Genomic DNA, 22,862 nt, shown 5'->3' with positions numbered 1-22,862 from the left:
ACTCGTGTAATACACGGGGTTCTAACCTAGTTAGTCATATATAAATTCATAGATTATAAAATTTGCATAATATTACTATAAAGTATCTCAATCTATAAATAAATTTGTTTCACCTAATGCAACTGAAAACCTTTAAATCAGTCAAATACAAAAAAAAAAAGAATAAATAAACTAACAATAAAACATTGTGAATAAATTGATTTTTAGTATTGTTTGTGATTTTTTTTTATTATTTTTAGTATTATCGATTTAACCATTGTCGAAGATCATTCCTCCACAAGGGATTTTTATTCACATATTAAATAAATGTTCAATATTAATTTATTATTTATTTATTTAGATAAGTATAGATTTGAGGATACCTTCTATGAATGACACGTGTACAAAACTTGGTTTCTTTTATTATAGTAGATAGATATATTTAAAAAAACTTACATTTTTATATAATCTCATAATAACTTATATATATTCACACACGTCATCATTCATCATAAGCGAAATTTAGGATTCAGCATTTCCTCTTGGTAATCACAATCTTATAGAGTTAATTTGTTCGATCTAAGGGCTCGTAATTTGGCGGTATCAAAGTGCGTAGTAAATGTGTTACACTTAAGTGGTTGTAGGTTCTAATCACATGATGAACATTGGTGTAGATTTAGGAGTATATTTAGGAAGGGGGTGTGAGATAATCGAATTTGAGCATGTTATGGAATTGTATACGTTTCTATAACAAAATCAAGGATGATTAGAATTGACAAGATCAAATCTAAAATAATTGTTGGTTTTTCAACAAATATAAGTTAGACTACTCGTAGTATGGGGTTTTGGGCGTTTTTTCCCAAAAAAAAACCCCAAAACGCTGCACACCCGCCCCTGGACGTTTTTTTTTTTTCAAAATAAAAAAAAAATTGCACAAGGTGTCCTTTTTTCCACGCCGGTGTTCAAATGTTTTGGCCAATCAGAATCTAATAACTTTTTTCCTTTATGTGGGTGAAGAATGGTGCATGGAGGTGTCTTGCGGGTGAGTGTGCTGCCGGAAAACGGCGTCGGAAGTTGGCTGGGTCTCCAACTCCGATGACCGGATCTTATTTAGAGAGAGCAGAGAGTTAAGAGATGATTGATAAGGTTTTTTTTTTTTTTTTTTTTTTTTTTTTTTTTTTTTTGTGTGTTTGATGGGGTTTCAAAATGAAGGAGAAGGGGAAAAGTGGGTTAAATAGCTAGGGTTCTTAGATGAGTTATGCCCAAGGCCCATTAGTCCGTAATTAGTCTTTCTTTCGTGCGGCCCGATAACGTTTCCAAGGCCCATTTTCGTCCCACAACACCCATATAATTTTATTTAATTAATAAAATATTATTAGTTTTAAATTCAAAGAAAAAAATGGGTAATGATTGCTTTGAGCATTATGGGACATTATCGTCCAACAGTGAGGGCATTAGACTATGGGGTATGGGGCTTGGGTTGGGGCGTGGGTTGGGGGAAAACGCCCAAGCCACCACCCCGGGCGGGCTTGGGTTGTGGCGTGGCCCCTTGGGGCTTGGGTTTGAAGCCGGGCGTGGGGCGGGCTTGAGATACGATGTGGCGGCCTCCTATTCGCTGTCCACCGCCATGTCATAGCGGGTTTGAATTTTAAATTCCAACCGTTTGGCCAAGCCAAGCGGTCACCCCAACCCCCAACATTCCCTATAAGTGTAACCCCAAACCCCACCGGCTACCCCATCCCAAACCGTCGCTGTCCATCGCTACCCCACCGGCTACCCCAACCATAACCCACTTGATCCCACCAACCCGCTACCCCAACCTGAAGAAGATGGCCTCTTGGACCCACGAAGAAGAATTGGCTCTCGTCACAAGCGTCGTTGACGCTATGAAGGGCCGGCAACCCGGCCAAACACGATATTGGCTGGAAGCATTCGCAAGCTACCGACATAACGTCGGACACGACCGGCACAACCTCAACGCGTGCCAACATAAATGGCGCGAGCTACGGCCCAAGCTCGATCGTTTCAAGGCCTACTACAAAGCCGTTCCGAGCGGCGAGTTAAGCCACGAGGACCGGGTGGTGGTGGCGAACATTGAGTTTCGAGGTAAGGAGCGAAAGGCGTTCGACAAGCTCGCCCTTTTTGAAATTTACCTAACGCTCTAGGTTTTTTTATTTTGTAATTTTTGGATTATGTAATTTTTAAAAATTTAATAAAATTTTAGGTTTTTTTTTTATAAATGTTGTGTGAATTTTTTAATTTTTTTGTATTTTTTTTTAATAACCTGTCAACCCAAGCGGTGCACCCACGCCCCGCCATACCCCACAGATACGTCACTAGTCAGTGGGGGGCTTGAACTGCACGTGTCAACTTGAATTGAGCGTCATGTTTTAGGCTTTATGTTTTGATCCAGCCTGCATGTGTAGTGGATATTGAATTGAGAATCAACTTAAAAGTGACAAGTTTGACTTTTGATCGAGTTCATCAACGTTAGGTGTAAAAGACTGTTTCATGTTTGTGAAAACACATCAAACGCAGACATTTAGTGGCAATGTGGCATGACCATTCAACGGGTTTCAATCTTAGACTCAACCATTTATATAATAAATATATTTTATATCTTTTGGAATAAATGTCAAATCAGTAGAAAATGATGTTTGCGTTCACCAACTTGATAAAGACAAAACAAAAATTACAAAAATAAATAGTTTTGTTGTTAATTAGAATAAATCAATTCCGTCAGTAATATTATCATTCGTATGTATGTATGTAATATATGTCAGTGATATTAGTGTTGGTGATTCGTCAATGAATTATCTATTGATGATCTAACGGTAATATAAATCGATGATCTGTTGTTGTGTTGATGGAAGTAATTCCTGAACTTGTTACTCACAAATCCTTGTATAAATGGAGTTTGGTTATTCAAAGAAGTCTACCATACAAATGGAGATGAAGAGATTGCATATATGTTTACTAAGAATGGAAGGGAGAAGAGTGAACAATACTAACTAGTTTAATACCCGTCTGGTGGACGGATTACGCTAACAACGTAACAAACAAAGATAAGTATATTGAAGGTGTTTAAGATTCTTTCTCCTTTCCCATCTCCTTTTTGAAAAAGTAATTACAACCATCTAGGGGTGTTTAAAAAACTCGTGGCTCGCAGCTCGCTCGAAACTCGCTCGAAAAAAGCTCGAAGAAAGCTCGGCTCGAAATTGGCTCGGTTGTTAACGAGCCGAGCTCGAGCTTGGTCTAGCTCGGCTCGTGAGCTCGTGAGCTGGCTCGATAAGGTTTATGTAACGCTCCGCTTTTTTTTCGTAACTTTCCTTAATTAGAAAGCTCGTCTTGTATTTCTTTTTTTGGAAACTTGTAATTCTTGTTATCGTATTTCGTTTCAAACCATTGTAAATCCGAGACTTCGATCGTAATGAAATGAATCTTTTATATATTGTTTATACATGTTCATACATTGATACGTGCACTCGTTTGGTACATGATTCATAATTCATAAATTTTACACACATACAAGCCACTTGATTAACAAATACGAGACTTATAATTATTTGATACTTCGTTACACAATTCATATACTTGTTTAAATCCTTGCAACATTCTTTTTATTCTTACAACATGTTTATATACTTGTTTAGCATTAAATTTCATGTCTTTTATATATATATATATATATATATATATATATATATATATATATATATATATATATATATATATATGTTAGACATTGTTTTATGTGGTATGAACGTTAACACTTCATAAATACTTAACATATATCACTAATATTATATGCATCTAATATGTAAAAAAAAATGAATTAAAATAGATGGCTGATGGGGTCGCCACTTTGGTGGCTGAATTGTTGTTGTTGCAATTACTACACATTCACTTTTTTTCATTAATTAATTGTTCATCAATAATTAATATATATACTTAAAGATTAATGTTAAAAAAAATGATGACAATATTTAGGGCTATTAACAGCCATTCGGTCAGTCATCATGGCTATTGAAATTACTTTCTTTTATTTTATTATTCATTCAAACACCAACCTTATGATATTTAATAATAGATTATGTGTTCAGCATATAACTCAATATAATATGTAGATATCTAAACTATTATGTCACTCCAAAGTAAAAGAAAGTGTTGATGGCTGTTAAAGACGGACTCGATCAAACAACATGCGGCTGTCTTGATTGTTTATTTTTTTTTTTATTATTTAACCACCTAACTACTTGTATTAATTACTCCCTCAACTTAACCCTAATTCTTCCCCCTATAAATACAACTTAATCTCAGCCTCCTTACCACTTTACAAACTCAAATCTCACTCTCAAAGCTCTTGCAAATCAGAAATTCGGACAGATTCATACCTCCTTACAAAAGTGAGCATAACTTGCTCAAAACTCAACCAAATCACTTGATTCTTCTTTCTAAATGCTTGGATAATCTTTGGGCTTGATTCCTTGATCTCTCCTTGGAGAAATCAGACTTGGAAATACCCTAAAAGTGTCCATAAACTTTCTGTTGTGTTTTAAAAACTTTCTAAACTCTTGTTTACTTCAAACAAACTTGTGTTCTTATGCTTCTAGTCTCTTGTATGATTAGTAAAGCCAAACCAAGGTTGTTTTACACTTAATAGGAGTGTCTAAACACTCTAAACTTTCTGTTTTAATCGAGTTCTTAGCTCACAAGTGGTGTCAAGTCTTGAACTTGAAGATGGTGTGACTACTTGGCTAGCCTAGGCTAACCTACATACATGTCCACACACCACTTGATGTTTTGCTTAGTTAGTTGTATTATTTCTTGTACATATCTATGAGGTTCCTAAAGAGAAGATTCGTCTTCCTACCTCCTACATGACCACATGTTAATAAATCATTCGAGGTACCAAAGTGGAGGGTTTCACCTCCCACCTCCTACTTGACTTATATGACACCAAGAGGTACCAAAGTGGAAGGTCCAACCTCCCGCCTCCTACATGACTAAGTATATTATTATGTATATTATAACTATGATAAACCTTAAAACCGAACCCTTGGTAGTGATTATATAAATCCCTTATCAAGCTAATAAGTTTATCACTATGTGTGTAGTTCCTTGTCACGATTCTAATAGGTCTTGAACCTATGAAATCACATACAAATCCTTAGGGATTACTATAGTGTCAAGACAAGTGCTAATACCATAGTGAATATTTTCATAATATTTACTTTTTCATTCTTTGAATCTTAAGTCCGAATATCCCATCTTTCTTCCAAATTACTCATACACCTTGACTTTCCTCTTGTAGGATAACTTGGTGTTCCCTCCATCAAATCAACTCTTCACGGATTCAAGTGGGAAAGCTTGCAAAACCGTGAGTACACTCGACCCATTTACATTTTAAACCACTTTTGGGTTGTAACATGTTACCATACAAAATTACACTTACACACACATAAACATGCTTTATGAACTCAATCCGTTATACATGCTACTTGTTATGCTAGATAATACATGCTTTATGCCATTACTATGTTATACCCTCGCTTAACAATTATAGCGCTATAAGAGTAGCACACCACCCGACGGGGGATTGTTAGGTCATTATACAATACGGTCTCGTCACTTTTGTGGCGAGGGATGCTAAATACTAGTGGACACTTTGGGTTTAGACGTAATGATATGCATGCTAATTACCTTGCTTACAAATTGCCATGTGGATTCGAGTAAAATGCTTTATACTTATGCTATACTATTTAAACCATGTGTACTCGCCTTTGCTTTTGCATTGAATTTTATTTTAACATGTTACAGGTTGATGATGATGATGCTATGAAATGAAGTAGCAATGATGCCTAGATACACATATAGACGTTTAGGTTTAAATGTTGTATCAATTTTGATTATGTTGTTATGTATTTCTTTTGAACTTGTTATTTGAATTTCCTTGTATTGTTGACAATTTAATTATGAAATGAAATCGGTTTATTAAATATTGACACAAATAGTGTTATGAAGTCTCTAGCAATCTTCACACTTCGTCTCATCCCGATGTTTCCGCCATTGGTTGGGGTGTGACAGTTTACATCCTTCATATTTTTGTCCCACATTGTTTAGAAAACAAAAACTAAGGGAGTATTTCCCCTATAAAAGAATGTAAAGATAATGTAGAAAGTGAATTAACTATTTATACTTGCATATTTAGCCATATGGTTAAATTAAATGGCAATTATGGCCCTTAGTCTATGAAGAAATTCATTTTTAAGTAGTAAATTTTGCGGTTTTTTGTTAGTTCGAGCTAGATCGAGCCGAGCCGAGCTAGCTCGAATTCTAATCGAGTCGAGCTCGAGCCTCAAAGCTCAGCTCGATTTGAAATTCGAGCTCGAGCCGAGCCAGCTCGAATCGAGTTCGAGGCGAGCTCGAGCTAGGACTAGCTCGGCTCGGCTCGTTTACAGCCCTACAACCATCAAACTTTTTCCTTTTCTTCTTTTCAAACCACAAAAATTCATTCTCAACATTATCCAAACACTACAAAAATTACCTATTAACTTTTAAGAAGTCAAAAACTTAAAATGAACTCAAAAGAGTTAATTATTGTTTTCGTCCTTGTGGTTTGTCAAAAGTCAATATTTCAGTCCATTAGTTTAAAAATTGCGATTTTAGTCCCTGTGGTCTCACTTTCGTAACCATTTCAGTCCCTGTGGTTTCACTTTCGTAACCATTTCAATCCATTTGTTCTGTTAGTACAGGGATTGAAATGGTTACGAGGTGGACTGAAATGGTTACGAAAGTGAAACCACAGGGACTGAAATGGCAATTTTTAAACTAATGGACTGAAATAATGATTTTTGACAAACCACAGGGACGAAAACAGTAACTAACTCAACTCAAAATAAGCAATCCCAAACACTCACATTAAGTGGACACAAGTCTAAACAACATTATAAACAAACGCACCATTTTTAATTTATAAAAGGAAAACGAACGCGAACAGTGCACAACCACAAAACAATATAAAATAAAAGTGATAGAGTGATAAAACATGAAATGGTATCATTTTAATGCAAATGTAAATGATATGCAATACTGTGGAAAAGTGTTATAACAATCAAACATGGTTTACTGCCTCAATTTTTTCGGATTTTGGATCATCCTCTTTAACCTCAAAGGTGACTTCTTTTCGACTTGTTGACTTGATGCATGGTGCCCATTTGTCAAACTTGGTGTATTTTTGGCATCGTCTACTAAGGCAACCTCATGGTTCACATCAACAACCACCTGAAAGTTGTTATATAAGTATGAGAGTAAGAAATACAAAGTATAGATATAAAGTTTCTTTACATGTAAAAACAATTACCGATTCTTACTGACTTGCTGCATTGTGGACATCTGATGAATTTGGTGTATATGTAGCATCATCTACTCGGGGACATTTAGAAATGTCAATGTCGACCTCATGTTCCACATTATCAACCACCTAAAGTTGTTATACAAGTGTGAGTGTAAGGAATATAAAGTATATACACAAAGCTTGTTTACGTGTAAAAACAATTACCGATAACGTATTTTCTTCTTGCTGACTTGTTGTCTGGTCCGCATTTGACAAGTTTGGTGTATTTTTGGCATCGTTTGTTTGGGGAGACTTAGAAATGTCATAATCAACCTCATTGTAACAACCCTCAAATAAGTCCCACAATAATACGTAATCGTAACCCCAAACACGTACTATGAAATTCTGTTTGAAAAATCAAATAAAAATGAAATTTTATTCTGTCGCGGGCCGCGACCAACGAAGAAAGATCTCTCGCGGGGCGCGAGAGACTTGTTTCTATCTGGACACATTGAGGGACACGTGTCGTCACACGTGTCAAGACCACACCATGACTCAGCATACCCTAAACTGCCCTACGGTTCCTCGCGGGCCGCGAAGGAAGAAGAAACTCTCGCGGGGCGCGAGAGACTTCTGTTTCAGCTATAAATAGAACGAGCTCTGCACATTTCATTCTCGTTCAATTCTTTTCTTTCTCTCGGCCTCTATTATAGCAAAATAGTAGCTCGATATTATACCCAAAAACCCCGAAACTCTGCTCGTTATTAGGGTAATAACTCTAATCACTGGTACAAAACTTTATCCGACCAATTGAAACCGATCCAATGAATGTTTAAGTGTTGCCCGTATACGGCTATACTTTGTCATTCATCGTGAAGGTTTTGATTTCGTGATTATCGTTAAAGTAGAATTGGGTTGATACACTAATACGAGTTCCATTGTATCTAGAATTAGAACTCATACTCAGGGAGCTGTTTAACTAGAATGCATAGCAATTAAGTAAACTTAATAGTTAAGTAAAACTTAGCGATTAAGAAACTTAATAAGTAAACTTATCCGCTAAGTAAGATTAATTAAGCTAAGTAAGATTAATAAACCAGCTAAGTAAGATTAATTAACTAAGTAAATTAAACACCTAAATAGATATACATGAAAATAGATATATATGAGGAAGGTGCAAGAAAGGTATAAAATGATATATATGTGGGTAGGAAGCTTCCTAGAAAATGTATAGGTAACTTCCTAGAAAATGTATATGTAATTTCCTAGAAAATACAAAGGAAACTTTCTAGAAATTTCATACTCCTTACCTATAAATAGGAAGCTTAGAATTCATTTTCTTTGCTCATTTCTTCTATTCTTCTCTCTATACGTTGGTGTTCTAACCAATAATCACCAATACGATATTCTTTCCGATCGATTTGGGAACCAACTAACGAATGCTAAAGTGCTGTCTAAATAAGACTATACTTTATGAATTTCGTTAAGGTTCTGATCTCGTGACCATCGTTAGGTTTGATATGGTTTTACACTAATACGTATTCCACTCTGTTTAACTATCAGCAAACTCCGATCCATAAACTTACTATCAAACAAGATATTTAATCATCAGAAGATTCGGAACTATAAAGTAAATGCTTAGTTATCAGAAGGCGTATAATCAAGAAGCTTGTTAAATCAAGACTGCATGCTTATAATGTGAGTCATTCTATTTTATCCAATTGCTTTCAAAACCCTACATGTTTTCAAAGTTATAACTACAGTGATTAAGTCTTTTGTAATCTTTAATTACTACCGGTATGTGGGGTTTTGTATACACTACTTGATAATCTTCACCATTGGACAATGGGTTAGCCAATGGGTGATATGACCATAGTCACAGATCCGGTCGAGTAATAAATACCGATTTGGGGTAATTGGTTGATATAAACATTGTAATCGCTCTTAATACTGTATATTATAACAATGTGTCTTTTGTACAAATTGAATGTACTCGCCAGTATTTCCTGCTGATCAAATGTTTCTAAAACGTGTTTAAGGTAATTACAGTAGATTGGAATAAGAGTTGAATACGGCACCAAAAGGCTTACAGAAGTGGCTTATTTTATCAAAAAATTAAATTAATAAAAGTTGTTTTAAGTATTCGGGTTTACCCCATATAAAAGCTACCTTTGAAAAACATGGGTTTATCCCCATCTGTTTAATAAAAAAAAATCTGGTGTTTCTAAACTCTGATATTTTCCTAACTCACGGTCCTGATGAAATTTCTGCTACAATACTTTCTAAAATAAACTACCGGTACCACTTGGCTGCTTCGCAGCTTCCAACTTCATCCAGGGCGGGGTCGAGGGCTGTGGCACTCATGTTCCATATCAACAATCACCTAAAGTTGTTACACACGCATTAAGAGTAAGGAAAAAAAGCACAAATACAAAGTTTGTCTACACGTGAAAATAATTACCGACGACGTCGACGTTTTAGATTGTGTCGGCGAAAAACGTGGTCCCCATAGTGGCTCGTGTACCATGTCCTATTCGTCGTCATTCATATGAGCTAAATACTCGCTAGTTTCGTCAAGAAGAACATCAGTAGAAGGACATGTTGAAGGAAGTGTAATGGTAGCAAGATTATTGATTTCGTCACCCAAGTATTTTGATACGGTGAAGCGTGGACTATAAGTAGGTGCCAAATTGTATTCATCAACTTTCATCTTCCATGTTATCATCCCCTGCCCCTTGCAACATCATCTTTGCATGCTTCTTCCCTCTCAAATAAGCGTTAAGTTGCATAGAACTTGTATAAAAAATGTTGCACAAATCACAATGAAGATCGATGAAAGAAAAATTAGCTTTGTCTAACTGTCGCGTCAAAATATGAATGAAAAGGTAAATTATGTAATAAATAAATATAAAATGAAAGATGTTTCAAATAGTTGTACCCTAGCAAGATGTTTGCTTGAAGATACATGGACATTGTATTGCTGCATGTCAAGGCATATTATATTACAAAGAGTGCAACATACGAGTTCTTCTTTTTGGCACAATTTGCTAGTAAATTGTGTAGCATGTTATACATTGACATTGAGAATTTTTAGATAATGAAAGAGAGATTATAAAACAACTAGTGATAATACCCGCGAATTTCGCGGTGTTGAAAAATGATATCTTTTTTTTATCTTTAGAAAAAAAATTACCTTTATACTGATTATAAAGAAACTGTACGCATGTACTTATCATGGAAATCCGAAGTTCACGATGAATATACAACAAACCAATGTACAATAGATATAAAATAACCAAAAAAGATAAGTAAACGAAGGAAATACGTTTTTCTGTTTTGAAATATAAATTGAAAGCCTATTACTGTAATACTTCTGCTTGTTGAAGCCTCGTAACCAATAACCTCGAATTCGTTTTTGACCAATTGAATAAACAATCATCACCTAACGAAATATGTTCGACTTGAATTATATCATGCCATCCAACTAAACAAAATATATGCAAAAAAAATTATTAGTAATATATTGAAATATAGTGCTAATTTTCGTGAACTTCACAGAACAAAACAAATAATATTGACGAAAACAACACTAAGAATTCGGTTACGACTTATGGTTAACGTAAAGAATGAAATCAAATGTCACAATGCATTTAATTACCTACATCAACTATCAAAGTTGACTTATAAGGAAAATATATATGTAAACAAAGCAGATATATAGTCTTATGAAATTTATTTTAAAAGAGTAGCAAAATAGTACAACACATAAAGCAAGCAACATACATTATCCCTACACAAACGCTAGTGCATCAAAAAGCAATACACTGTGAGAAAAGAAACAAAATATAAGAATATCAACAAAGCATAAGTTACAACTAATAAAACACGTTTTGGATGACTATATTCTGTAACTGGTTTGTATCTTTGCTAGTTGTTCTTTAATTAAATATCACCATTCGCAAAAAAAAATTCCGACTAATGCATCTCTAAGATTATATCAAATCTTGTCTTACATATCACTCCCTAAGTTCAAAGGCGTTGTTTGATCTTAACTTCACCTTTCTTGATCACTCGGTCTTCAACATTAAATCCCTAAATTGTTTGGTTATGCCGTTTCCCTTTCCCGAAAAGCAGTTCATCAACATATATCACATACCTTTTGTTTTATTCCTAACAAAACAATCTGGCCATTAGATATGCTCAAAAATTAATTTTGAACCCCAACAGGATATAATACAAAGCATATAATGTATTAAATTTCCTTCATGAAACTAAACACACCAACTAATACCTCCGTATGATAAGAAAAATAACCATTTAGCAAGTTTCAATCAGTTTCTCATTTCCATTCCATCTCTGGCCACTCAGCATTACACGTGAACGTTATGAAGTGTTGTGGATTACCATGAACACGACAAATGGCTAACGCATCTCGGTAATGTTTATACATATACCGAGGTCCTCCGGTAAATGAGGAAGACAAAATGGTGTGTTTACCGATATCATGACCAATCATGTCACCACGCGTTATCGCATCATGAATCCCCTGCAAATATTCACCCCTAAACAGATCTTGATGCGATTGTATGTACTCTAATCTATTTTGCTCGATACACACATACGCGTTAACCAAAAATTGTTGGAAAAGACGTCCACCTCTAAGCAAATGAGTATGTGTATTGAATAGATCATGAAGGTGATAACTGTAAAACATACCCGTAGTTAATCGTCTGTCGCTACGACTTTCGTCACCGGCTAAAGGCAGTGAAGGAGACCAACCATGTTCACCAAACAAAAACAATAGGGGGTACTGTAAGGACATGTATTGATGATGCAGTTTACTAACCCTTTGAGGTATGCCATCTTTCATACGAATAACTATATCGTAATATGATGATCTGTCATCAAATTGACACACAATACCCCCTATAGTTCCTACAACCGGTGTATAATAACGTATCTCGGAGACGTTATACAAAATTTGGAACGTTAGACGAACAACAAATGTCACGAGCGGTACGAAACAATTTAACTAATGCATTAATTTCATCAACTGTACGCATCAACAGAAGCACAACTTCCTCATCCAGAGAAGACGAACCATGGTCACCAAAACATCCAAGCCTATTTTGAAGCTCGTATTCAGTATCATAGATATACATTTGAAGAAAGCATGTACGACAGTTAGATGGTGGACAAAAAGAACCGATGTGATGACAAATTTGACCACTTATTTTAACATATAAGGGTCAGGTGTAAGATTAACAGACTCATATACGGTGGCCCCAAAGGATGCCATCGCAAACATTGAGTTATATGCACGAATGTTTTTATGAAACTCATATGATTCAAAAAGCTCCTTTATGCAATCTGGAGGATCTGATGGCCTTGGAAGAACTACACAACCATTGTTACAACAACCCGTATACCTAATGCCACGGCTAGCCGAGAAAGATTTTAAACGTTCGTCAAACTAAAAAAGTGCCCCGCAAAACTCGCAGACAAAACGACAATCACCAACATCAATGTACAAAGAAAAGAATATAGAAAACTGTGAATGATGCTCAATGCACGTAGAAATAGACGAACTACAAACGCTAGAAGTTTGTACAACCTCATTAACACAAGATAGGGGATTAGGATAAGCATCAACTGGACATTTATTTTTTTCAAGAAGGAACAAACGTTTAGACGATAATGATTCTAAACAATTGGTGTTATTCCCCGGTGAGGAACCCGAGCTTGCACATTAACCTAAAGTAGAGTAGGCAGGACGACCTCTTTTTCTACACGAATCACTTTGAAGAAGATTCATGTGGTCAAATATAAAGTAAAATAAAGCCTATAATCCTTGAAAAAAAACCTATGCCATACCATCTACAGACTACATGAACCATAAAACTAACAATCACTAATAATGACAAACCTAATTCAAATTATAAAGCTACAACACAAAAAAAAAGACTAACTAAACACTAAGCTCCAAAAAAAAGTTAAAAACATACCTGGAGGAAATAAAGTGCGCAAAAGACCAAACCGAAACTGCATATGTAAAAACAATAATTGAGGAGATGAATAAAAAAAACACAATATTAGTTCATGTCATACCAAGATATGTAAGTTGATGGTTATAATATAGGATCCAACAATTCTCAAAATGGTATTAAAAAAAACACAATGAAATGCTATTGAAGTTGAATTTCTTTCATACTTTCTCCATCATCGGTTTTGCTATATGATTAGTAGCCTTTTACTTCTGTTCCTAAACAAAACAACTCACATAGTTTAAATTAGTTACTACAATTCAAGTCACAATTGACTGTAAACGAAATTCAACTTCAAAACACAATACATGAAATAATACATATAAAATGGGAAGAAATTGATCAAATACCTGATAGGCAGCCCCTTTGTTAGACAATTTTGACTCATTTAAGAGCAGCTTAGACCCTGAATTTGAAATAAACACAAAATCAACTTCAACTTCAAAACACTATATATGAAATAATACATATAAAACGGGAAGCAATTAATCAAACACCTGGTTGGCAGCCACTTTCTGAGATAATTTTGACCTGTCATGTGACCCGAGAATTCACCATGACTGGATTCGTAGCCCCATCTTTGTATGCAAACTAATGAGGAGACAACAAAATCGAATATAACAAATCAAAATTTAGACCTCACTTTGTATTTTGTTGTACTGTTGAGATTTGAGGTTGCTATCCTCAGTTGCTTTGGTTCCGATTCAAGCCTAGACTTTTGATCTCGAACCCTAACCCAACCTGGTTAAGGGCATTTTGGACATTTTTTAAAGCCGGTAATGTGATTTGCAGGTAAGTTGCGTTATATGCTTTTAGAAACGGTTCGTTTCCAACTGCAACATACCTGAAATGTCAAATTGTGTGTAGAAATTCACATTTTGTTTTCACTTGATAAAAAACCCTGTGCTTCCAACAACTGGCAGAGAAGCAAAGGAAAAGACTTCCTGAAAGCACTAATAAATTTATTTCATTACTAAAGCAAACCCAACACAAAAGTAACATGATTAAAATCAAGAGAACATATCAAGCATGCAATAACATATCCTAAAACTTTGATTTTATTTAGAAAACGCAACTTCATTTTGGTTTTGGTTTTGGTTTTGACTGGCCTTTATGATATAGATTTTGTGGGTATCGTAAATCAAATAAAAATTACCTCAATTATCACAATCTGAACATAAGCACTCGGTTTTTGCAGCGACCGCACATGATCCTCTTGATGTGATGTCTTCTTAAACATCTCTGTTTGCTTGCTCAATCTAATCTTCTTCATGACATACCTATTATAAAAACACACATGTTATCTAATTTAAAAAATTAAAATCAGTTTAAATTAAATGATAATCATCCACCTACCCAATTGAACACCCTTCTTATTTTAAATTAAATCAAAATCGTGCAACTCACAACTAAAAAAAAACAAAACAAAAGTGAATTTCTGATTTTCAAGAACTGCATATGTGTGAATACTATTGCCAAAACTGAACTTGCAGTTGGAGCCCTAAACCCATAAGCATACCTCCAATCAAGTAAGAAATTAACAAAAATGTTTCTACAATTACGAAAGAAAGAAAGAATAATATAATCAAAATCTTGTACTTCATATACCCCACTTCCTTATCAATGGACTTATGGACATCTAAATTCATTAACAGAAACCCAACTAATCAAATAAAACCAAAAAAATATAAAAGAACATCGTAATAAAAAAACGTTGAAACCACCATTCCCACCGGCAGTTAAGTCACTAATTCTACAAACGAATTATTTGTACCTGTTGGAGCCCTAGTCGCAAACGAAAATCATCGCCCGGGTTTTCGTTAACGAATTAGATAAAGCTGCGACCTTTCGAATTGGCAGTGGTTGTTTCACCGACGTCGAGTGTCTCGATGAAATCCTACATAAACAATATCAAATTCAGTCACAAATGAATATCAAAATCAAATTCTTAATCTAATAACAAATTACTAGAAGACTTTGATGAAACACCATAATATCATAAATCAAACAATATAAACATAGAAATCAAGAATCTCGAATAAAGCTAAAGCCCTAAATAAAAAATCCAACTAAAACTAAAAACACACAAAACCCTAAAAATCTAAATCATTCATGTAAGATAATATTATTACGTTTAATAATTGTTATTTAAATATTTAATTGATCAATCTTATGTGGATCTGCTTCAAGAAGGCGCGCGCATCGGCTGGAATAATATCTCCCAATTTGACACTAATCACATCGTCGGGTACTAAAATAGTCGCGCCTTGTTCATCCCATTTCCCATCCCTTATGACCTTAGTTTTGGGAGCAATACCCGCCATTAAAGCCGCTGCAGTGTTACCTGCGTTGTTTTCCTCGATGAAACTAATGGGGGAGAAAAACAATTAAGTGATAATGATTTCAGATATATAATTTAAACAATTAAATATCTAAACTATAAATAATTTATTAAAATTTACTAAATCTTAAGATTTCAATCATGTTTACTTTGAAATATAAATTTCTTCTTTGTTCTTTATTATTTGTTATTTGTAGTTGTTAAATCTTTATTATTTTTTTTATTTCACCAGACATCCAACATATAAAATCTTCATAGAAACTAATGGTTTTAACAACTTTATTTATTCAACCCATGTAAACTCTAAAACGAAGATCTAGTCGGTTCACAATGAGTTTATTTGGATCCGTATGATATACTTATATTCAAATTATTTTCGATTTGAGAAAGAGAGATACCCCTCCATTGGCCAAGACGATAGCCATGATTGCAGCGGCTTCCATGACCCATGACAATATATTCCACATGAACCCTAAGAACTTGAGAAGCTTACTTTCCTGTTTAAACGATATCAATAGAATTTGAGCTTCAGTATAAAAAAATAATCATATTATTATAAAACTAAAGTAATCAATAGTTTTGTATCTACATGCTTCTCTTCTAGCTTGTTAGGGCCAAAAGCAGCAAGCCTCCTGTTCCATTCTTTAGTCGTCAATCCCGCTTTTGTACATTTCAACGTTTCGAATACCTCATCCGCTGGACACGGCCCCGTGCCCGTCTGACACTCTCTCTCCTCATTAATTGTAATTGCGAATTACAATTAATGCGCCTGCTGTACTTTCACCACGCCCCCGTGCCCGCTGGACACGGCCCCGTGGTGGGAGATGGAAGCTTCTACTGGTTTGTCTTTTCTGCTGCTTCCTGGGCACGCCCCCGTGTTCGCTGGACACGGGGCGTGTTCAGACTCTGTTTCTTCTCCTTTGCCTTGGGAGGTGCCGTTGAGGGTCCGGGCAGTCTACTTTTGTTCCTTTTCTTGTATTTATGCTAGAATTAGTTGTCTTTTTGCTTCTTTTGTGATTTTGAGCTCATTTAATCCTGAAAATGCAAAAGGAAGACAAAACACTCTTTTTCCAACATTAGTACTTAAAAAGGGTTACTTTTATGCCTTAATTGATGTGATTTATATGTTGCATTTTACACACATCAAATACCCCCACACTTGAACTTTTGCTTGTCCTCAAGCAAAACTCTTTAAATGTGGCTTACACTCCCAAATGGAATAGGTAGAAGAGAATGTTTTAGCTTGTCCTAGAGTGTCGGGAATCCAAGGTCTTTATAAGTTTTATTTTTATTTATTTACAATCCTATTCGTTATGATTTATTTTGAACGTTTCATAAGGTAAATTACTTATTTGGGCATAGCATGCCTTATTAAAATTCCATTTATATACAAGTTCACATACCTCACGGGAGATCACTCAACACTCGGCCGAAGGTGTATATTTTAGTGAATCACTCGAGAGCGGCATGGAACTTACGCCTTCCATAGGCTTGCCAAGCAATCAATCCTCCTCCTTTTTAACTTTTTACCTTTGTAAATATCAAGAGGACTTTTGGGGTGAAGGGTTAGGCTTGGGTTAAAGGTGGGTGGTTGGTTAGTGGTTAGTAAAAAGGGCGAAAATCGTAACAAGCGTCGGTTTTCGTGGAATACCTTGTTTTTAGTGACTTTTTATTTTTGAAGTATTTCTCCAAACAAGCTTTTATATAGCTTTTGTTTGTTTTTGACTTCATCATCACATTTTTTTTTTCATCACATAAAAAGGTGAGTTTACGAAAAAGCGAGCTTGTTACTAAAATAAAGGGTGAAAAATAAAAAAAAGTTTTTGGTGGGTAAAAAGGGTTTTGGGGTAATGAAATGAAAGGTTTAGGCTCAAAGGGGCTATCTAGGGGGATTTTGGGTAGGTGATAAAAAAAATGAAAAATAATGGTTTTGAAAGAAAAATGGCTAGTCCTAATGCCTCCATCATTTACTTACTTGGGTTTAAGTTGGTAAGGACCGGGAATGTATCGTCGTGGCAAGTTCTAGATTTGTAAGAACCAAGCGGCTATTCACACAAGAAACGAAAAATGAGCATTTAATCTAAATATGTGTATTTTTATGCTCAATAAAGGCTCAAAACTCACTTTTGTGGGAATGGGTTTTTAATGTGATCAAGTATATATAATCGAATTTTTAACTAAGCTTGTCATGCCGTTTCATAATTTTCTTATGTTGGTTCTTTTTATCACGACGCTATCGGTTGTAAACTTGTAAAAATATAACCTTTTTAGAACTTGTTATTCCCAACTTAAACTAAGACAAGTAAATAAAAAAAATGAAAAAGTTTTTGAAAAAATCTGGGGTGTTTAGCGGTTCCAATAGAGTTTTGTGTAAGGCTTGTGTTTAGGATTTTGCAAAATTTCAAGGTTTTAGCATCCCCCCCACACTTAAATTACACATTGTCCTCAATGTGTCCAAAAATAAAGTTTTTGGTTGTGTAAAAGTGCGTTTAAAAACAAAGGTTTATGTCACTGGCAGTCTGGACACGGCCCCGTGTCCATTGGACACGGCCCCGTGGTGAACTGGCAGTAACGAAAACTTACAGAAGATGAACACGGGGGCGTGTCGGCTGGACACGGCCTCGTGTCTGGCAAAAAATTGCAGGTCAGTAGCCAAACAGCAGATCTGGGAGATGAACACGGGGGCGTGTCGGCTGGACACGTCCCCGTGTGGACAGTCTGTTAGCCTGAAAAATAGGTTTTGTCTCCCGGTTTCTCCATCATAGGGCTGCAAGTGCTAATGTTTAGCACTCTAACCCTCGCATTGCACCTGTTTAAACACTAAATACCAACCAAACAAGCACAAACCATCCTAAATTACCATCGTCAAGCATCATCCAAACATAAAGTAAAAATAAAACAAAGATAAAAAATAGTTAGAGAAAGTAAATTGTTCGACAAATGGCACGCAGGCCATGAATTGTTTGATAGATAGAAGGGCACTTAAACCTGTGGGCTCATCACCAACTAGCCCCTTGTTCCTTCAAGCCTCCTACTCCATGTCTTCATCACTACCATCACCTCCACCCCCGTGCCTTGCCATGTACTCCCGGATGCTACCGATATCATCTTGTATAACGTTAACGTTGCGCTCGATAGCTCCAACCCGGTGGTATGTGTTGTTGGCGAGATTGTAGGTGTTCCTGGTGCACATAAGGTTTTCCTGCAAAAGATCATGTAAACTTTGAAAGTTAGGAAAACCGCCTCCTTGAGAGGAGGATTGACCCGGATCGCCTTGGGGTGGGTACTTGTAACACCCCGAAAACGGGTTTGGTAATCAAACTCCGTTAATACTAAAAGACGGGTAAAGTACAGTTAGTAGTAAAAATAACTCGGTAAATATTTGGATTTAAATAAGAAATCCTAAATATTAAATACAAGCTAATCAAAGTTTCAAGGAATTGAGTTTATAAGAGCCCTGAGTTAACGGGACTTAAAATAAGCCTAGTCATAAGTTCCCCGAACCCACTAAGTTAACTTGGAATATCTAACTTAGTTAATTAGTGGGGATAATGTTAAGAACAATTAGGTAGTGATCTAGTTAAAAGTAAACCAAATAAATCATGGGGGACTAAAGTTGCCAAGTGGAGAAACTTGTTTTAATTAAAACAAATAATAAAACACAACACACACACTAAGAGTGTGTGTGTGTGTGCGTACGACCAGGAAGGCTCCCATGGAGCAAACCCTAGCTCTTCAACATAATCTTCAAATTGGAGGATCAATTGAAGGCCAAACTCGGATTTGAATACATAGAAACGATCACCAAGTCAAGGGGATCGTAAGGTATGTCGAATTTCTAACATTTATGAAGTTGTGAAAATTTGTTAAATTTGCATGATGTGAATTATGCAAGAATCATAGAGGCTATGGCCAAATTAATGAAGTATGATTGCTTAGGAACAAACCCTAAGTAGAAATTGGAAGTAAAATTTGCTAGGATTTGAGTAATTTGGTGATTTACCACTTTTAGACAAGTGGGTTTTCATTATATAGTGAAGATGATGATGTACACATGTTTAAAAACATCATAGTTGCTAGTAGGGATAAGATACTTGAACAATTTGCAAGTTTGAGTAATTTATCATAAGTGATAATGGTGAATTTTGATGTTAATCATGGTAAAAATAACTAGTTAGGAACTAGTTAGTAAATGTGTAAAATCATGCACATTAGGTGTTTGTTAAAATGCCTAAATGAGAACTAAGTGTTGATAATGTGCCTAATTGAGTCTTGAGAACTTGATAATGCAATCATATGTGTTAATTGGTGATTTGACTTTTAAATAGTCAAACCGACCATTAATAAGATCGAATGGTAATTGTGATAGAAAATATGTAAGATGGAATAGTCATAATTAATGATGACTAATATAACCGTCTTACGAATTATGATGATAGTTTGACGCTTGACAAGCTAGGTGGAGGCTTGGAAAGGAAGCGGGTCAAACGAAGCAAGAATGGCGGAAAAGCGTAATTCGGATGCAAAGTAAGTATAGCTTACACTAGTCTTAACTTGTGGAATGTTTTATTATCATATAAATTATGAATGAAATACCTAAACAATTGAAATATGATGTTCCGTCGTGTAGTCGAACGGAACAAGAAAAATCAAAGATGATAGAAACCATAATAATGGTTAAAAAGAAGTAAATCGATAAATTGGTCATAATATGACAAAAGAAATACACGGTTTATATTTAAAATTTCCGTACGGTGTTAAAACGGGAAAAGTCATGTAGAGTAGATGATAATAAATATCATTTCGCAAAGATAAATGGTCAATTCGGCCAAACGGGTCAAAAGGTGTAGACAACACCTTTTGACTATATAGACTAATGATTCTTTTGTCAAGTTATATGCTTACAGGAATAGATATCCAATGGATATTCGCATTGTTTTTAATTAGCGAATATAAAGCAAGGTATCAAGATCGGGTCTATTTGTTGACCCGAGCCAGGTACGCTCATTTATGATGTATGTAAAAGTACTAATTTGGTCGAATAATTGGTGAAAGCCCTTCATTGTAAAAGAAGGATCAAAATCGACCAAAACGCCCTTGTAGGCTAAATTGAACAAACAACTCATAGAGGTTGTTTGGAAAAGATTCTTATGATTAAACAAAAGTTTGGAACGAGTACGGGTAGGGAAAGAAGAATATCTTGGGCCAAAAGACTCCATATGAGTCTTTGCCGTAAAATGATATTTCAAGAGGTATAAATTCGGAACACATAGATATCTACTTTAAATCCAACACACATTTAGTTGTGATGGAAGAGTACTAGGTAAGAGATATAGGTTACAACGCTAGATTAGAATGAAAGCGAAATTTAGCTTAAAGGTGCTTAAAATATCCTTAACGGGTCAAAATAAGCATGCTAGTGAAAATGGGTTTAATTTGTATAATAAACCTATGATTAGAACCCAATATGGTATATCACAATTATTGATGAAGTGTATGAAGTATAGGAATCAAATAAATACGTTTATTTGATAAAATGCGTAACCGGGTCAAAATTTGGTATAAAGGGTAATAAGCCGAAGACTTAAAGGTCCCAAATTTTGGTAGTCCAAATATTGGATTTTTACTCCATGTGATGGAGAATTAAATTACGATCGCATAGGAAAAAGAATCGGGTAAAACGGATGCAAAACGAGCAAGTTATGCGAGTTTTAGCATTTATAAATGTTAGCTGATCTGGGCGCCGTGCATGGTCGTGCGCTTGGCCGCACGGTCGTGCGTTTCCGAGTAAATCAATGCACTGGCTTGTGCACTGCCAGTGCCCCCAACGTTGTAGGAACTGCATGGCCGTGCGGTTGGGCGCATGGGCGTGCGGCTGGGTGCATGGCCGTGCGGTTGGGTGCATGGCCGTGCATCAGCTGCCAGTTCAGTAAAATGTGCAGAATTGTCCAAAACAGTCCCGTAACCTAAAAGGAGTCCCGAATCGTATTCTAAACTTATTATAGAATGTTTATGGGATGCGATGAGCGTGTATGCATTTATATTTGGAAAACTGGATGCAGGGTCCACCGTAAATTACGGAGCCACCGTAATTTACGGTGGAGATGAAAAGCCTTACGGTGGCCCCCTACTGGTTTACGGTAGGGGCATGTAAAAACAGTGGCCACCGTAAATTACGGTGCCACCGTAATTTACGGTGGAGGTCAGGTTGGAAATTTTGTTTTGTTATCATATGTTTCTCGGACTCGTTTAGACACGTATTAAGTCCTGTATGACTAAAGCATTTTATGTTATTGAAATGTAGGTACTTATGGATGCCGGAAGACGATCAAGCTCAGTGAAGAACCGGACACGATAAAGACACACGCTTCCGCACTTGGCCTCGTCATAAATTTTAAATGACGAATCTGATTACGTTATGTCAAATAACTTTTGATTTGCGAAAAGTTTTAATAAACCCATATTTCCAATGTAAATGTAATCTTAATTACATGATTGTTTTCGTAAAATATACGTTAAACCTTGAATTATAAGAACGGGTGTTACAGTACTGAAAATGGGGAGGTGGTGCATGAAGAACTAGAGCCTCCTGCGGGTTCCATGCATAGCCTTGCGTCCTCTGAAAGCTCACCGTCCCATCCTCCGCTTCATAAAGCAAGTTCATGGCTCGGCAAATGTGGTAATCGACCCGTCCCGACCATGGACTCCTTTCGAAGGACCTTGGGATATTCGTGAAGTGCTTGAAAAGACGGTACACCCATCCTCCGAAGAAGATCGGTGTAGGAGCATGAGCAAGGCGGTTTAGGTGCATGTTTCGCAGTAGGAGGTACGGAACATCGAGAGGCTTCTGGTTGTGGATGCAGTGAAGGACGACCAAATCTTTCAACCCAACAACGCCACTACTGTCGTGGCGTTGGTTCAGCGAGTACGTGAGGAGCCTGTGGATGTAGCGGTATAATGGGTCCCTCAGTTTGGTGCTTTTGGTGCTGCTCGGGTTGTAGATTCCTTCACCTATTTGAGCCCATGCGGCTTGGCGTTCAGTTGCATCCAAGTCTCGTAATCCCCCAGTATTCTCTTCATTCCCCGCTTCCTCTTCACTATATAACCCAATGATGGCTCCAAACTGTGCCATGGAAGTTCTAAACGTGGTCCCTCCACATCG

The 22,862-nt window shown here is 36.1% G+C and overlaps 3 long non-coding RNA genes across 4 annotated transcripts; 2 read left to right on the top strand and 1 right to left on the bottom strand.

The window, feature by feature from the left end:
* Nucleotides 1-4,324: 4,324 nt before the first annotated feature.
* LOC118482241 lies at nt 4,325-5,841 on the top strand. Its single transcript, XR_004867877.1, has 3 exons — nt 4,325-4,385; nt 5,294-5,359; nt 5,800-5,841. It is a non-coding gene; the product is annotated as an uncharacterized LOC118482241 (long non-coding RNA).
* A 4,748-nt stretch (nt 5,842-10,589) lies between these two features.
* Nucleotides 10,590-15,721, bottom strand: LOC110912490. The gene is made up of 9 exons (XR_002577945.2): nt 15,492-15,721; nt 15,134-15,256; nt 14,516-14,639; nt 14,204-14,303; nt 13,857-14,100; nt 13,710-13,765; nt 13,527-13,577; nt 13,321-13,357; nt 10,590-10,799 (listed from the first exon to the last, which is right to left on the bottom strand). It is a non-coding gene; the product is annotated as an uncharacterized LOC110912490 (long non-coding RNA).
* A 3,765-nt stretch (nt 15,722-19,486) lies between these two features.
* On the top strand, nt 19,487-22,161 carry LOC110910353. 2 transcript variants are annotated; one of them, XR_002576037.1, is made up of 3 exons: nt 19,487-19,525; nt 20,160-20,227; nt 22,005-22,161. It is a non-coding gene; the product is annotated as an uncharacterized LOC110910353 (long non-coding RNA). The 2 variants fall into 2 exon arrangements; XR_002576036.2 differs by lacking the exon at nt 19,487-19,525 and having other exon boundaries at nt 20,136-20,227.
* Nucleotides 22,162-22,862: the final 701 nt, after the last annotated feature.

Source organism: Helianthus annuus, chromosome 9, assembly GCF_002127325.2.
Source record: "Helianthus annuus cultivar XRQ/B chromosome 9, HanXRQr2.0-SUNRISE, whole genome shotgun sequence".
In the NCBI taxonomy this organism is placed as follows: domain Eukaryota; kingdom Viridiplantae; phylum Streptophyta; class Magnoliopsida; order Asterales; family Asteraceae; genus Helianthus; species Helianthus annuus.
The sequence above is the reverse complement of the archived record's forward strand: the minus strand, read 5'-3'. Positions and strand labels throughout refer to the sequence as shown.